We start from the raw sequence: 12,210 nt of genomic DNA on the forward strand, positions 1-12,210 counted from the left end.
ACTGACCTCGGTGGTCAATTTGAATCATTTTAACAATTTTTAATATTTCATATATTTACCACGGTTGTCAATATTTCAATAAATCGTTGTCTGTTTGAAAATCTTCGTGCAGAGCAATATTTATGTGCTATTCACCCAAAAACAAATTGATATGAAACAACACAGAACAATTGCCCATTTTTTGGTACAATAAACCCATACACTAAACTAACAAAATAACACCCAAAATTCTTTAAAAAAAAATTAAAAAAACAAAGAACATACCAGAATCAAATAAATGAATATTAAAAAATTTGTTGAACAAATTTTTAACAAAAATAATCGAGAATAAACCCCCCGTGCCTTATCCCCGTGCAAGGCACGGGTATAAAACTAGTTTATTAAAATTGGAAAGAAAAAAACCCATGCGGGGTTTGTTCTAATTTTTGAAGGCAAAGTCTCCAGTAACCGCTTAAAAGAAAGGGGTTCCATACGTATTCCGCTGTACCAAAAAAAAGAAAGGTGTTCCATACCCTTTTGAGTTAAATTAATAGTTAAGTTTTATAAATTGCAGTTTACTCCTTACAGCTTTAATAGATTTATGTGTTTTAACCCCAGCAACTCTGCACTCTCAGTGACGGTTACTCATCAACTCTGCCTCCATGAACCCTTCCCTGAAACCGTGATGGTGAATTGGGTTTCCGGAGGAGTTGCCGCCTTCACCACCCATCCTCCGCCGTGATTCTCACCATGCCCCTGGACGAGTCCCCCTCGTCTTTCTTCAACCTTGATATTCTCAACTCTTTGACACAAGACTCCGTGCACGAAATCCTCCACAGCTACAACGCCTTTTGCAACGCCACACAATCCCTCCTCGCCGGTGGCGGTGGCGGCGATCTCTCCATCGGCGCTGACTTCATTTCCTACGTCAACTGCCTCTGCAAACACGGCCTCCACTCACTTGTTCGCGACCACTTTCTCCGAGTCCTTGAGGTACCCCACTCATTGTTTATTTCCCTAATGCAATCATCAAGTTTCCAATTTTTATACACCCTTTTGGTCGCAGGAAACGTTTGAACGAAATGCGGCATCTGTCTGGCGGCATTTTGAACCTTACGCTGCTGGCTTTAGCAAGAATGATGATCTCGATGATGTGAGTATTTCATGAAATCTTGTTATTTTCTTGTGTTCCTAGTTCTGATAGTTGATGCTTTGATGAAAAAATAGATTAATGAGGATGATATTCAGAGTGTGTTGTACCATGTTTTGGAAGAGATCTGTGTGGAGAAACACTATCAGGAGAAGTGCCTGTTGATATTGGTCAATGCTTTACAATCTTACAAGGATCAAATGTCAGAGGAAACCCATAATTTCGAAGCAGAAAGAAACTACCTTACATCTAAGTATCATTGGATCGTCTCTTCTGTGCTTATGGCCACACTTCCTCCAGTTTTTCCTGGTTTGTTAGCACTTGATTTTTTATTCATGTTAAAAGAGGGGTTGCCATTTCATGTAATAAATTAATTTGGTTGTGTTCATTATCGAATCTTGTTAAAAAATACTCTGCTCTTTATGCCTTGTTTCATTATCGAATCTTGTATTTACACATAATGCATATGGTCTTCACCATATACTTCATTTCATTATAGAATCTTGTTGAAAAAAACCTTTGTCTTCACTATATGCCTCATAAAAGTTTGCTGTTATTACATTAGCTCTATTATATGTGTCATACAAGTCGGTTTCAGTATGATTTTTTCTTTGATCTTGGTAAAAAGTTGTGGTTGCTTGAAAGTTACGCTTATTGGAAATACAGTTATTTTCATGTTGTCATGTTAATATTCTTCTTTGGTTTTCGTATGGGCTTACCATTTTGTTCCTTTTTTTTTCCGGTTTCTCTTCCCCTCGTTTTTTACCATTAGTTATACTGCATTTGTATTTTAAGAGAAGACTGGAGGAGTTAAGTATAATAATGGATGTTGAGTTCCATGATGACACATCTCAAAATAAGGATAGCATGGATTTAGATGAAAAAGGAAAAATATGCAACAATGTTGGTGACATGGATGTTGATGATGAGTGCTATAACAACCATAGGTTATCAGGAAGCAGTAGAAGACTCGTGAAGAACATTGGAAAAGTTGTTCTTGGTCTTAGAAGTCTTGGATTTACTTCTATGGCAGAAGATGCTTATGCTTCTGCTATTTTTTTACTACTGAAGGTAAGCATGTTTATCAAATTCAAAATCTGGCTTTTCCATATTTCATTATTTTCTCAATCTCTTTTACTAATTTTGCTTTGACCTTTTTGTTGCACTTTGTATGTATCTCCATTTGAGTTCAATCTTTCTATGAAATTGTTTTTAATTTGTCTGAAATCTGAATGACAGGCAAAAGTATATAATGTAGCTGGTGATGATTTTAGGGGTTCTATTTTACAATCTATTCAAAGATGGATACAGGTCAGTAGTGCATATAACTTGTGTATCTATATTCATTCGTGCTCCTGAGTGCAAAAAAAGATAAATGTAATATGGGATACATATTCCATTGTGTCTTGCACAAGCCACATTTATCCTTTAGTGTTGATTCTACATTACAAATTATCAATTGTTACTCCAAAAGAACATGTTTTTCTTTTACTAGTCCTAATTGTCTGCCAAGCTTCCATTAGTATTTTTTAAACTACATTGAATCATAATTTTGAATTATATTTACAAGTGTGAATTTGTCTTAGATGCTGATAAGAAAATGTTGTTTTGATTTTCACCATTCAGTCTGCAATTTATCATCTTTAGAAGTTATGATTTGATAGAGATTGATTGATCAAATAGCGCCTAACCACCACCCCCCACTCACCCACACACACACACAAAGCATTTCCAAATACCTAATCTTGACAAATTTATGACACCTAAAACAAGTTTCCCTCTACTAATTTTTTTTAATTGCATTTTATATTTCATCAATCATGTTGCTTCTTAATTTAATTCTTACAAAACTACGATTTCTCAGGCTGTTCCTCTCCAGTTTCTGCATGCCCTTCTTGTCTATATTGGTGACTCTGTTAGTTATGAGAGTACTTCATCTGGTCTCAAATCACCTTTAGCACCACAACCATCTTCGTTCTGTTCTGGAATTGATACTCCCTCCGAAGGGCTTGTTAGATGGAAGTTGCGGCTGGAATATTTTGCTTATGAAACACTACAAGATTTAAGAATAGCCAAATTATTTGAGATAATTGTTGATTATCCTGAGAGGTAGTTTCGAATTATACTTTTTCTGCTTTCTCTCTGGTTTTAAAATTAGAAAAATTATTTTCCTCTTTTATGTCTCGCTAAATTGAACGACAAGGTCAACATCATTGACTGAAACATTTTTGGGGGTTCAAGCTTCCTATTCTATAAGAAGAGAATGACGATTGTTCTAGGCTTTGACATTTCTCTTAATAAATGTAGTTGTCATGGGTGTCAAACTCGTGAGTTAACTAAAACTCGTACGAGTCTACAATCTAGGTAGGAAAATCGAGTCAAATCCCTTGTAAACTCGTTTCTGAGTAAACTCGGGTACATCTGTGGTAACTCATGTGAACACTTAGATAGATTTGCTAAGTTGAGAAAATTAACCCTTAAAAGTTGGCAAACAACGTTTTCAATGAGGCTGGTTTCCTATATTATTGATCTTGTTCTAGGATAACTCATGACCAGATTTGCGGGACATCCCAGCCAAGCAAAATCCCTCTCCTTGCTGTCTCAGCTTGCCAAGCTCACAGCCATTTACCAACCAAGAACATTTTGGGTTAGCATGCTACAGTTCGTTTAGAAACCCAACCTTTGATGCTCTGATGCGCCCACTGTGCAAGGACCCTTCCCTACTCAAACATATCACGGATGGGTGCTTTCTTAATTGCCTAGTACCATCACTGCACAGCTGACTGCACGAAACCATCTTTCCTTTTGCTCAAATTTCATTGTCTTTGCTTTCATGTGAACCTATGTCTATGTATACTTCCAGTATTTTGAGCATGTCCATCAACTCTTTTTTTGCAGTTATTCTCAACTATTATTTTAAAATTTCACTTCATGATTTGATAAAAAAAATGTATGATTATAACTTGTATCATCATACTTCTATTATTGTGATGTGCTTTATTGTTGGAGTTGGAATGTTGAATATTTATCATGTTAATGCAATTAAATTATGTTTGGATGATAGATTAGGTTTTGAGTTTATGTAGACTCTTGAGTTTGCCAACCTTGATAGTTGTGGATGTACGACAGAATAATGAAACTTATTGAGTGTGAATTATTAACCTTTGTCTCTGTTGTTATTTGAAGCTCTCCTGCAATTGAAGACTTAAAGTTGTGTCTTGAATACACCGGACAACATTCGAAGCTGGTGGAGTCATTTATTTCGGACTGCGTTATCGTTTGCTTACTGCAGGCGCCTCAACCAATGATATATTGCACCAATATGTTTCAACTATTAAAGCCCTAAGGACAATAGACCCTGCAGGTGTTTTCCTTGAGGCAGTTGGTGAACCTATAAGGGATTATTTAAGAGGAAGAAGAGATACCATAAAATGCATAGTGACCATGCTGACAGATGGGAGTGGTGGAAACTCGAGTGCATCTGGAAATACGGGAGATAGCCTTCTTGAAGAGTTGAACAGAGATGAAGAGATTCAAGAGAATGTTGGTGTTGATGATGATTTTAACACTGATGATAGGGAAGCTTGGATCAATGCCTCACGGTATATTTGTATTCTGATTGATGATAAGCTATTTTCACTCTTCTTTTTTATGTATTCGACCTGCCTTATTATAAACTTCTTTTTTTCCCTTTGGGCTTTCCCAAGCAGATGGCAACCTGATCCTGTGGAAGCAGATCCATTAAAGGGAAGCAGAAACCAAAGGAAGGTTGACATACTTGGGATGATTGTTGGCATAATTGGTTCAAAAGATCAATTAGTTCATGAATATCGAACTATGCTTGCTGAAAAACTACTAAATAAATCTGATTATGATATTGACTCTGAGATACGTACTCTAGAACTCCTTAAGGTACTTAGTGAAATAAAAACTCTTGTTGCCTTTGTTTGACTGGGTATGAAGTTAATATTTTATTATTATTGCCTGTCTTTGATCTTAAATTTATTATTCCTATCCTATTTTAGCTAAAACATTTTATCAATGCTTTGTTTTGCAGATTCACTTTGGAGAGAGCAGTCTACAGAAATGTGAGATTATGCTCAATGATTTAATTGGCTCAAAGAGAATCAACAGTAACATTAAAGCTACCATATCTCAGCCATCTCAGACAAGTAATGTCCATGTTTCTCATTGCCAAAGACAATTTTAACCATTATTTATTTTGAAGTCTTTGTGACGAAAGTTTGTTGATGCACTCTTAGATGTTGAGGTGGAAGACAATGCAATATCCATGGACAACATTGCTGCCACTATCATATCTTCAAATTTCTGGCCTCCTATACAGGTTTGCAAACGAGATTCTTGATTAAATTATAGGTTGTAGTCTTAAAGAGTATTAGGCATGTGCAAATTACCGGTTCAATGAACCGAACCAAATTTAAACCAAACTGTTCATAAAAAGTCTAACTGTTTTACCAAAAAGCTGATCCATCCCATTTTATTGTACAGCTAACAGTCTGGTCAAATTGTTTCTTATTGTGGTTCAGTTATACATTTTTGTGAACCGATCCAGGAAACACATTTGATTTTCTCTCCTAACTCTTTCTCCACCGGAGTTCCAGACCCTAATTCCTCATTCCATCAATTCTTACAAGCATAGTAGTTAACTGCGCGGGTTCGAGCCGCTATAGCGGCGTTCACGTCACGCCTCCTCCCTGCGATCCTGAAAAAATTGCGCCTTACATCACCGTCGCGGCTGGAGCGGCGCGATGCACGGTCAAAATCACAGACAATCTCAGCAGATCGCGGCGTGACAAGGAGAAGATAAGTGGAACTCACGAAAAAACCTAAATTTCCCTTGAAAGTTTGTAAATAGATTAAACTTTGTGGGTGCTTTTGGGATTTTGCTTCTGATTAAATGAAACGCGCGTTTCATCTCACTACTGATCTTCTTTTGTGCGAATGTGTTGAACTCGACCTGAACCTATGGTCATCGTGCGACCTCCTTCAGCCACCGTGGCCACAGCCCGACCTCCGACAAGCACCGTCCAACTTCCGACAAACACTGTGGTGACTTTCAGCCTATCTCCGGCGACCACTGCCCCTGTTTCCCTTGGGCCTCTGTGCTGCTCTGTTTTTTTATCTTTCTATTCCTCTATTTCTCTTTCCTTTCTTTTCCTCTTTATTTTTCTATTCTCAATCATTTCATTTTGTTACCCTTCGGTTCTCTCCTCTTCCAGCATGACATCCTCCTCCTCTCTTCTCTATCATTTCATCATGTTATGAACTTTATGTTATATTTATCATTTTATTAGTAATTATATGTATATACTATTAAACTATTTATTATATAAAATTATACATGAAAAATCAGAATAGCGGCCATTCCGCTATGCACTATCCTGCTATCTCACTTTTGGGGTTGGCTGCTATGCGCCGCTATCCGGGATTGACTACTATGCTTACATGTTCTGCGTCTCGCATGATTTGTTATTCTTCAAATGGTTCTCCATTATTTTGTTTCTACATCTCCATCATCTCTAACAGTCAAAGTCCAAAAGCCACTACCACATTGGCTTTTCTTGCCTTTTGTTTTTGTGCTTCCTTTACAAATGTCTAGGTCTGCTGCTTCTGCTCCCTCTTCACATTACCTGCAAATGGGAGTGGAATTATATTTTGAATTTCTAGTTATTATTTGACACTTTCCCCTTTCCACCCTCTTCTTATCTTTAAGCCCTTTCTGGGTATCCTTCTGAGCATCACTTTGCTGTTTCCTGTTCGTCCGGTTCCACTCGTGTGGTGCCTCTCTTTTTCATGATTTAACCTCATTTCCTTGATATAGTTTCCACTTTCTGGGTTTCCCTTTTTAAAATCCATGAACTTGGTGAGACACTCTTTGCTTCCTTTCAAGTTGTGAATTTTTTGTTGGGGGTGTTTTGGTTGCCTTGTTTGTTCATACTTCCATTTGAGTCTCACAAGTCACAGGAATCAACTTCACTTGGCGTTCGTGGAAATTGATTTGAACCATGAAGTGACTGAGGAAGAGAATAATCATTCTGTGATAGGGAATGCAACTCTATAGAGATAGATTCCTAAAATAACATATCAACTTCTAAAATAAAAGATACTCTATCAAAATAACATAGGCTTAAATACTCTGGAGGAACTGTTGGGCCCCCAATGAGAGTGTATCATAGGAAGCAGAGAAAGTACAGGGGCTAATTAGGAAATGAAGAGGACAAGGGTAAATTAGGAAATGAGGAAGAGAGGGGGGTTGAAAATTCTGCTAGGAAACAATCATAATAGAATGGACACGTGGAGGGAAGATGTTTTTTTTGGGGGGGGGGGGGGGGGCATATACGGTGGGAGGCTGAGAGAAAGAGGCAGTTGTTTGGGTAGGTCACAAGAGGCATTTTCGCCTAGGTAGAGATTCATTCTCTGAGTTACCTATTTTCTTTTCTTCTTAAACATTTCGTCTTGTAATTCCCTAAGGGCTCAGAGTTTCTTACTGAGCTCCCTTGAAATCCAAAGTATAGTGTTATTTCTTGCTGTTTCTCTGTCAGATCCTATCAATAACCCAATCAATTAAGCTCCCTCATCTCAACACCCCCTTCTAGAATAAACCTTGAAAAGCGGAGGATTCTCTTGGATCCTAACAGGGGATGAAATGGAGAAATGTTATTGGTGTAACATGTGATAAGAAAAAGTACAAATCAAGCTTAAGCGAACATTCTACTGCATTAACATAATAGATGAGAATGTAAACTCAATGATTTAGGAAACTAGATATTTCGCATTAAAGAGTCAAAGAAAATAAATTCAATCTTGTAGAGATGAGAAATTTTTAATAGATGAATGGAAATACAAGACATGAGAGGATTAACAATTTAAATAAAAGCTTAAGTTGTGAAAAGCATAAGGTATTGGATGAAGACACATTGATGCTTTTATATTGTATTTCTAGCACCTTCCCTCATGCAAGATCCCTTTGGGCTTGAGGCATGAGCAATGCACGAGTCTATCTACTCTGGGCTTAAAATAATCTACTTTACTATGATAATGGGGGAGGCAAGGATTGAACTTAGAAATGAAAAAGTTTAAGTTGATAAATGTTAACATATTAATGGTCTTATATTATATTTCTAATTGAACATTAGAGAGAAAGTTGGTTTAACATATATTATGGAAAAGACGATATTAATCTCACCTTGGGTGGTTTGAGCATGTGTCAAAATGACCCGAAGAAGCACAAGCAATGAAGCAAGAATTTCTTCAAACTAGCTATATATCCTTGAGCACTTTTATTATCAGTTATCTTCTCTTGAAATTGGGTTACTCTGCTTTTATGATCTATTTGTCTTATTGAGTCATTCTCAATTTGATGCATAAAGCCAAACACAGTATGATAAAAATGTCTAGCCTTTTTCTATATAATGAATTTGTTGGATCTAAATATATCTTGGCAAAACTGTGTTCTATGATTAACTTGGCAGAGAACTACAGGTTGAGCCCCTCAACCTGCCTGAACCTGTGGACAAACTCCTTTCCGATTATGCAAAGAGATTTAATGAAATCAAAACACCTTGTAAGCTACAGTGGAAAAAAAGTCTTGGGACCGTTAAGGTTAGTTGTTCTATATTTTTGTGATCTCTATTTGTCTGCAAATATTTAGCAGTTTTTTTAACATGATGAGTAATGTTTCCCCTTGCCCACCTTGTACAGTTTTACCTGTATTTTCTCCTAATGTTATCATATCCAATGGTTTAGCTGGAGTTGCAGTTGAAAGATAGGGTATTGCAATTTACAGTAGCCCCTGTTCATGCATCCATCATTATGAATTTTCAAGATCAAACTAGGTATCCTCAGCAATCGATGCATACATTTAGTCTTTTGTTTTAATTGTACAGTAATGTTATTACATTTCTGCCTTCAGCTGGACCTCCAAAAACCTTGCGGCTGCTGTTGGCATACCTGTTGATGCATTGAATCGGAGAATGAGTTTCTGGATAAGCAAGGTATATCTGATAGGCCTCTTCTACAATTTTTCTTGGTATTCTTTTAGGTATCAGTAAACACATTTTCCAGCATAAATTATATTTAGTTTCTGTCAACAAATATTATTGTCTTGTTTGTCAAATATTATTTTAGTTTGGTATTGATGTTCATATGAATCATTCATCCTTATCTTTCAATTTCAATGGCTTGGCTTGCTGTTCAATTGGGTAAAACTTTCTTAACTGTTGATTATCATGTTTAAAACTGTGTAGGTCTTATGTAATATGTTTAGCAGTGAAGATGATACTAACGGGTTTTCTTAATACACAGGGGGTCGTTGCAGAGTCGTCAGGGGGAGACTCCTCTGACCATGTATACACCATTATGGAAAGCATGGTTGAGACAAAGAAAAGAGACAGTAGTGGCATTACTCAGGAACTTCTTGGAGGAGGTGATGAGGAGGAAGATAGGGCTGTGGCCTCTATTGAAAATCAACTTCGTAAGGAGATGAGTATATATGAGGTACATGAGATAAAGTTGTGTATTATGTTTTAGGTGTAACTTTCTTTCATATTTTCAATCGTTATAAAAATATAAACTACTGGTAGGAAACATGTTATTAAAAAGTGGTAAAGAGAAGGCACAAGAGGTGCCCGCATCTGATCACAGCTCAGAGAGAGAAAATAACTAACTGCATAGTAAGGGTGCATAGTAAGGGCAGTGTGTGTGAAGGTTGGGTTGAGCGGGTATGTTGTAACAGAATGAGGACTAAAAGAAAATGGGAAGTGGAGAGTGGGCAGGCTTGAATAAGTCTGGAATTCGGAGAGTTTAGGCTGTTCTAAGTTCCTTAGACTTTTGTTCTGTGCTTCCCTTTACTTTCTTCTGCACTTTGCACTTTATACTGTCATCCATCTATTCCAAACCTGAATGCACTTTTATTCATCAATGTACATTATGTCAAGAACCAATTAGTCCAAAAGCTTAAGTAAAAGGCACATGAATGGTTTTATATTATACTTGGACTTGAACTGTGGGCAATGCACAGACTCACTTGCCATGTGCTGAAATTCAACTTCTTTTATTAGAATAATGAGGGAAATAAGGATTGAGACTCTAGACCACTTGGTCGTAAAAGTTTTGATACCAGGACAAGAACCATTTATCTCAAAAGCTTTTGGGTAAATGACACATGAATGGTTTTATATTATACTTCTAACATGTTCCATTTTCACTCTGTTTTCACTCACTGGTACCTATCTACTACCAACACTTGAGAATCTTTGTATCGTACATTGTTTAATCTATGTGGGTAGTATATGTTCATGTTGTAGAAATTTTTAATGGTCCTCTGACAACAAAAGGGGTTTGGGTAAAAACAATGAACGGAGGTATACCATATGAGAACAGAAATTGCACCGAGTAAATAAAGCTGTCCTTTTCTTCATCATAAGCATGTTACTCCAAGTTTTGCTAATGTGTAATACATCTTTTAACCTATGATGATAGTTGGCTGCACAGTTTTCTTGTTTATGCTTGTTGAAGTATTTAAACATAAGTGAATGTGCAATGCATTTAAGTTATGATATCTAACATGCGTTGTTTTATGTTAGAAATTTATCATGGGGATGCTGACAAACTTTGGTAGCATGGCATTAGATCGCATTCACAATAGGCTCAAGGTAAGAATGGTTTTACACCAGTGCCCAAAAACAAAAGGAATAGTTTTACAGCTCGTAAATGGTTGGACAGTGGACACTTTGATCATGATCAGTTATATTCATTATGTGATTGCATTACAACAGATGTTTTGCATTGCCGATCCCCCATATGACAAGTCACTGCAACAACTACAAAGCTTTTTATCTGGTCTAGTCTCTGAGGAGAAGCTGGAACTTCGGGATGGAATGTACACTCCAAAGAAGTAGTGGGCGTAAGGATTTCAAAACAATCCTTTCGGGCATAAGTTTAGAGCAAAAAGGTGCAATTTCAAAATATTTCCCAGAACTTGAATTTCTTGAAAAAATTTCACACATTTTCTTAGTCCTTTTCACATATTTCTTTCATTGCATTGATCATGATTATCCATGTTCTCACTAGTAATTTTCATGGCATTGTTAAATAACAGCTTGAGCTCCATGGAAACTGCTTACTCTTGGAAAGGGTTTTTTTTCCATAGTTGGCTAGTCATTGGTGTCATTTTATTTTGGCTGTGCAATAGGAATACCAATGTGAAATTTTCTTCAAATGGATGAGATAGTGAGACCCAAAATATGCTTCTTCTTGTTCCAATTTAGAGGTGACAAACTCAAGCGGACGAAAGACATCTTTGCTCTATCTAGCTTCTATGGCCGGTGGAATGGGACAAATCCCAAAATCCTGAATGTTGTATTTAAAATTTCAATATGAAACTGTAATGTATTTTTATGTATTTTTAAAGATATTTTATGGATTAAAAGAACTAAACTTGTATAACCATAAAATTGTATTTTTTTTTGTATTGAATTTTGTTTAGTTGCTATTTTATTTTTATCTTTTGTACTTGTTTTCGTAAATACTCGATTGATAGCTTTTTTTATAATAAATGAATAGTTTATTATCAGGAGTTGAAGTAACATGTATATGCTAAAAATAGTCACTGGATGCTCTTTTTTTTCATAATTGGATTAATTGCATTAAGAATAAAAATGGGAGTGTACCGTTGCACATTTCCTGTAAAAAAAATATTCTTTATATGACATTGTGAAAGACTTATTTGTAAACTACATTTGAAGTACTATGAGATTTGTTGTCATCACTATCGCAAATGGGGGTTTTTAATTTTTACGGTGTGCGACTCTAGAGAATGTTACATATAATTTTCCATGTGAAAACACTTCTTTTGGCAAATATAACCTCACCTTTATCAATGATTGTCCTTGAAAAAAATGCTTGTGAATCATGAATGATTCATCCCATATTGTGATTTTAGCTCTAATGATCAATTCGGTCAATGGACTACCATGTTTAATGTTGCAGGTAGAATCTCCATCTACAAAACCTAGAGTGTGTTGTTCAACCACCCGGAATGAGCAAAGTTGCAATTCCAC

The 12,210-nt window shown here is 36.4% G+C and overlaps 1 pseudogene across 1 annotated transcript; it reads left to right on the plus strand.

The window, feature by feature from the left end:
• Window positions 1–581: 581 nt before the first annotated feature.
• Window positions 582–11,642, plus strand: LOC130747071 (anaphase-promoting complex subunit 2-like; annotated as a pseudogene). The gene is made up of 17 exons (XR_009022362.1): window positions 582–972; window positions 1,046–1,132; window positions 1,207–1,438; window positions 1,902–2,200; window positions 2,369–2,440; window positions 2,994–3,238; window positions 4,316–4,731; window positions 4,840–5,041; window positions 5,187–5,301; window positions 5,392–5,474; window positions 8,633–8,752; window positions 8,897–8,985; window positions 9,063–9,144; window positions 9,455–9,646; window positions 10,735–10,803; window positions 10,927–11,102; window positions 11,250–11,642. The product of XR_009022362.1 is annotated as an anaphase-promoting complex subunit 2-like (transcript).
• Window positions 11,643–12,210: the final 568 nt, after the last annotated feature.

This window comes from Lotus japonicus, chromosome 1 (assembly GCF_012489685.1).
Source record: "Lotus japonicus ecotype B-129 chromosome 1, LjGifu_v1.2".
In the NCBI taxonomy this organism is placed as follows: Eukaryota; Viridiplantae; Streptophyta; class Magnoliopsida; order Fabales; family Fabaceae; genus Lotus; species Lotus japonicus.